The sequence below is a fragment of the Ananas comosus genome, linkage group 4 (genome assembly GCF_001540865.1).
Source record: "Ananas comosus cultivar F153 linkage group 4, ASM154086v1, whole genome shotgun sequence".
Taxonomy (NCBI): Eukaryota; Viridiplantae; Streptophyta; class Magnoliopsida; order Poales; family Bromeliaceae; genus Ananas; species Ananas comosus.
In genome coordinates, this window is record NC_033624.1 from 9,258,479 (window position 1) to 9,264,478 (window position 6,000).

At 35.9% G+C, this 6,000-nt stretch overlaps 1 protein-coding gene across 2 annotated transcripts in view; it reads left to right on the forward strand.

Moving 5' to 3' along the window:
• LOC109709696 (putative uncharacterized protein DDB_G0290521) overlaps window positions 1-6,000 on the forward strand; it is a 29,861-nt gene extending 23,861 nt beyond the window's left edge. For both annotated transcript variants that reach the window (XM_020232022.1, XM_020232023.1), the window contains one exon: window positions 5,549-6,000. The gene's annotated coding sequence lies outside the window, so the exon portion shown is untranslated. The remainder of the gene's footprint in view (window positions 1-5,548) is intronic.

Below are 6,000 nucleotides of genomic sequence, written 5' to 3' on the forward strand. Positions count from 1 at the left end.
ACAGCAGATCAAAGACCTCAAGCATCCCTCACAACAAGGTATTGTATCTCTACCTCAATCTTCCTCTTATCCTCCTCCAAAGTATCCTCCTATAATGACAACTACACCAAGTTTGGTCTTTCCTCCTATTACCAACATAAATACCCCGTTTCAAAATTCACTAATCCCAGTAGTCCATCCCTCTATCTCAGTAAAACCTCTTTTATCCTCAGCACCTTTTCCACCGCAAAGGCCTTCCCTCAAAAGATATCCACAGCCAATTGCCAAACCTTTCCGAAAAATTGAACCCTCTTCAGAACCATTACCACACTCTAGTATAGGAAACACTGAAGAAAAACAAGGAGATCCCATGATACTAGAAGCATCTTCTCCCAAATGTGACAATTTAGGGAAAAATGCTTAGCCACCTGGTTCTGATATTTTGTACATATTTGTATATATTTCCTTCAATTCTGTATTTTCAGTTGCGCTTTTTCATCTAGTCCTTGTATTGGACACTGCTAAAAAAAAAAAAAAATAAAAATTCAGAAAAAAGCAAAGAGAAAAATGAAAAAAGAATTTCCAGAGAAAAGTGGAAATATGAAAAAGAAGAAAGAATCTGGAAATGAAAAAATCAAAGAAAAAATTGGAAAAAGAAAAAGAAGAAAAAAGGGAAAATCAAGAAAAGAAAGAAAAAATCAGAAAAAGAAAAAAGAAAAAAGAATTAACCCGCTGTGATTCTTTCACAGGCAAAAATAAGGGTTTTTAGTTAGGGCTTTTTCGCTAATCAGTTTTATTTTTCAGCTTTTTAAATCTTTTCGCTAATCACCTTGTGATCCATCTCCACCACCAAAAACAAGGTTCTAAAGTCTGTTCCCAAACAGACACCATCAGTGACCTTCCAAAATTTTAGAGCAAATTTTGGCCCCCATCAAGCAAATGAAGAATCGACACGTGGCCTCCATTTTTTCGAAGCATCACATGGACATCACTCATGCACCAAGTCCATGCACCAGGTCTACCAAATTGTCTCGCCAATGATGACCATCCAAAACCACTACGCCTGAGGTTTTTTAAAAATTAGTGGGCCCACGTCATCATGCCGCGTCATCATTCCATCCATTACCTAAACCTGCGTAGCCGCGGTTTTTTTGAAAACCAGGTGCCGCCGCAGTTTTCTCCTCCAAAACCTCCCTTCCTTCGGCTATAAAAGGAAGCCTTCCTCCTCCTCTTAAAAGCATGGTGAAAAAAGCATCCAAAGGAAAGAGCCATTCTCCACATTCCCTCTGCCCTATGTAAAATTCCGCTGAAGCTTAAAGGAAGATCATTTCGACGACAAGTGAAGAATGAAGCAAGCCTCTTGTTAGATATAGCATCCTAGCTCCACAAATAATTCCCTAATGACCTTTATTTTCCTGTCCTTCCTGTAAAATTTATCTTTTTCTCAACTGCATTCTGGAGTGAAGAGTCTGTACAAACAAGTCCTTTCTTTCCCCCCGGGAAGTCCCGGAAGGGAAACCTTCTAGCGTTGTGATGTAAGTTTTATCTCTTGTTAATATTATATTTCTCGAACTCTTCTATCCATGGCATTTTCTTTGCCCCATGATTCCCTTTCCTTGGACTCTTAATGAAAATTTATGGGTTTTCTCTGGATAATTATTTCAGCTTAAGCAAGTGTAAAGCATATATGCTTGGCAGATTTGATAAGAGAAAAAATGCTCTGTAAATTTCGCCATTGATAGCCAGAAGTGCTTTGCGGCGTTAGAGCGAGGTTCTCTGAAAACTGTACGCCAAGAGGGTCTTGTGCACCAACACTGTGTCTTAAGTGATGTTATCCACATTAGAAAATTAAATTTCATCATAAGTCCGACTTTTAGGAAAATTGCATCATCGAAAATTTAATGAGATAAAGAGTTTTAGAAATATAAAAAACATCTGAAAAAATTTTTATCGTGATTTCTAGAAGGGAGTACCAGACGGGACCTACTTTAAAAAAGATTTGGAAACTTAGTTTATTTTCTAAAACGGAGATTTTAAATTTGCACTTCATCCTATTTTTGTTCATACTACAAATATCTTTCAAGACATATATTATTTTCTGTCCGTTCCTTTTTTACTGCGAACTGTCTATCAAACAATCTCATCTAAACATCCACCTATCCATCCCAATTAAATTAATATTTAATAACGACCAACATCGTTTCCGCCTTCAAACACACTTTAATTTAAGTTTTTAAAAGCTTTCTCTTAAAGAAAAGTTTAAAAAGATAAAAAAAAAAAAGAGAAAAGACAACGTGCATGTCACTTTGCGTAATTAGCACTAATTACGCCACTTAAATTTTAGACCGGAAAAATTTATAAAAAATCTTAAAAAATCAGAAATATTCCCACGAGTCTTTTGCTACCCTTGTCCAGAGTAGCCGACATATAGTTTCCCCTTTGCATTTTTCTGTTTGCATAGTAAACTTAAAAAGTTTAAAAAAAAAAAAAAAAAAATTTCCACGTGAAGCCACTGTATGCATAGTTATCGTGCATAGTAACTTCACTAGTTTTCGACAGCAACATTTCCAGACAGAAAAAATACCAAAAAATTCAGAAAAATCTTACGAGTATTTTGCCACCATTCTTCAGAATAGCCGACATACGGTCTCTCCCCCCCTCTCTGCAGCAGGCAAGTAGCAGTAGTGCTTGGCCCCGTAATACAGGGCAAGTAGCAGCAGTTTGCAGCAACCCCCCGCGGTGGCGCGCGTGTTTTGTGTGGAAAACAATTACAATCAACTACTTAAAAAGACTAATAAAAACTATGTCACGTGGTGCAAAGTGAATATGCTAATGGATGAATATTATTTACTGTATTCAAGTGTCGGAGAGGTTTTCCATCAATTGAAAAGATTAAATGTTTTAAGAAAAGAGCAGGGGAATTGATAAGAGAAGAATAATTGATAAAAAGAGATGAAGCAGACTGACAAATTTTCTGTTTTCCAAATAGCCAATGCATATGGCAGACTATCTCAGTTTGACCATTTTCACTTCAATTTGTATTATAGCTTTATTAGTTAAGTCTTGAAATTGAAAAACTCCATATCAACCCCATGAAATGCTAATAAAGAAAATAGGATTTTGGAAGTTGAATCAACACTACAAGCGAAAATAGTTTCTTGAATAAATGAAAAAAATTATCATATATAGCATGTGTCCAAAACATGGAGTTATTTATTTTCCATCTCTGCTGATAGTAATGGGGCTATTTCTCCACTTATATTCCCACCATATTTTCAGTACCTTTACATAAATTAGTTTCTTAAAGATACTGCATGTCTTTGATCTAGGTATTTGAAGTTCCTCCTTATAACAATAGGAAAGGCTTTCTTGATGTTAAGTGACAGTGTACAAAATGTGCAAAGGTTTTACTTTGAAGAGAAAATGCAAGCCTTTAGCTTTTCTTTGAATACTCATACCTTACTCATGCAATAACAGCCTTCGAATTGGACGTCAAAATAGATAGATTGTCCAACAATTTATCTGAAAATAGAGGGGTTAAGAACTTAAGATCTAGTAGAGGAAAGGCCATGAAGCTGAATCTTCATTATATCAAGTCGTCCCAATAATTTATGCATCTTAATCTGTTGTAGCTTCTAGTCTTATATTGATTCTCTTGATAAGCTTTCTCTTAATGTTGGATCCCTTTTGAGGAAAAGACTTCAATTCACTCTGCCAGATTTGATAATGTGCTCATACAATAAGGAAATGAGAATGACAAAAATATGAGAAGATTAGAAGGTACAATAGAATTAGACAAAAGCTGATCATTACGAGTTAAAAGCAGGGATAAAAAATACAAAAGTCATTTTCCAAACTCAATAGTGTAATACACAATTTATTTCTATTTTTCAACTATCCACTTCACCCTCCCTTAGAATCTCTATATGTCCCTCCACCTTATCCTGTTCCGACTTGGCCGCACGCCGCCTGCGGGCTGCTATTGCTTCGCCCGTGGAGGTTGGGGGCGGTGAGGCCTGGTGGGATGAGGCTATCTGTGATGAGGAAATGTGAGGGAGGAGAGAGGAGGGAGGAGAGAGGGTTGCATTGGGAAAGGGAAGGGCTGATTTGGGGGGGAGAAAAAAAAGGAAAAAAGGTGGGTAGCAGAGAAATGGGATGGGTTTAACGGAGCCATCCATTATCTCTCTTCTCCATCAGATTTGGTACGGATCTAAAAGTAAATCTGATGGAGGAGAACTTATGAGTAGTGCAGGTACTATACTTATAAGAGTATAGTAGCTGCACTCTCTCTCTCTCCATATATATATCAGTCCGGCTACTATACTATCGATAGTACGAAGCGCTTGATGCTATCAAGTTTTCGGCCGTTAGATCTATCCCTTTGACCATTTTCATCTGTTAGATCATACTATTCAACCAACCACCCACTCAACCCTAGAGAACCAGTATCATCATAACCGCACATCTCTTCATCCAAGGGCTGAAAACCTAATAGTACCAAACGCTTGGTACTATTAATAATATAGTAACCTAATTATATATATACGAAGGGCTCTATACTCATAAGAGTATAGTAGCCCTACTATATATATATATGTAATATATTTAAAAAGAATCTAATATTTAGTCGTTATATAGCCCCAAAATCAACAGTATTAGAAAGGACCATTGTTCAATTTATAAAAAGTTACTATCCAAAATTTTGTAGTATTTTATATAATATGTTTTCTAGTGCCATATAATACATGATGTATTTTACATTTTATAAATTAGTTCGAAAATTTTGTTCTGTTGTGTTCAGTGAATAAGATTTACTTATGAACTTGGTTTAGGTAATATGTTTTTGGTTCATGCACCAAATTTGTAGGGCATATAATTAGAATTTATTTACTATTTTAAAATATTATAATATTTTATACATAATATATTATAGAATATTATATTTAAAAAATAATATTTACTGTTGTTCTTGCCGTGTCTATGTCCTAATCTTTTGAAATTTCCCGAGTCACCATGTTCGAGTTGTGTCGTATCTCGTGTTCTCTGTGTCCGTGTCTGTATTCATGTAACATAATGTGGCAGTCCTTTAACAACATGACTGGAAAGTGCTATTGATGGGTCATGCATCAAATACCATGTTACCCAATTGCGTTGGTGTCTTATTGTTAACCTCTGCTTGTATCTCAACAACAGCATACGATGGTTTATGGTGAGTAGCCTAATGTTCTAAGAGACATTTTTGTATTTTCCACTTTTGTACATAGTGATGTTAGTAGCAATCTGGTTCTTTCCAAATTAATATAAGTTTCCAAATTAATACGAGTTTAGTCAGCCGATGGACTAAGCTTATTTATCTCTCCGACGGACTAATGTTCCCATTAAAAGCTTTATGTTTCAAACTACTGCGAATTTAGTCAGAGGTGCCCCATTCGCATTTCATCATTAGGATGATAAAGAGGTTTTGGAGTGTGCTCTAACTACTCGCTAACTTGTTGAGTTTTGACCCTTTTCATGTTGTACAAGAGCTGCTGAAAAGTGCTGTAACTAGCTTCTTTGTTGTGATATGCAGATATTTGCTGTTTACATCAACTTTCTGAAGAATTAGGATTACGTTTTGTCTCATTTTAACTCTGTTTCCTAAATCTGATTTCAAGTTTGACATGAGCTCTCCCGGTAGATTTGCTGGCAACAAGTGCTGCAGTTACACACTGTTAAGTCCCTGTTTTTATCTTTTCTTGGGAATAGATTGCGTCATGCAAATTTGTTGCTACAATTGTTTCTTCATTGCAAAAGTATTCTGGAAAAAGGAAAGGCGGTATTAAGCCCTACTTATCCCTCAATTTCTGAACCCCGGGGGGTCTTTGCTCCTTCTTTGTAGTTTTTATTTGTAATGGAAAATCCATGTTGAATTTATTTCTGTAAAAAAAAAAAAAAGGATTAAGGTTTAGACAACTATTGCTTTATATTCAGAACTCCATCTACTGTTTTGAAGAAGCATACCAGGCCTGTGATTTTGAGGTT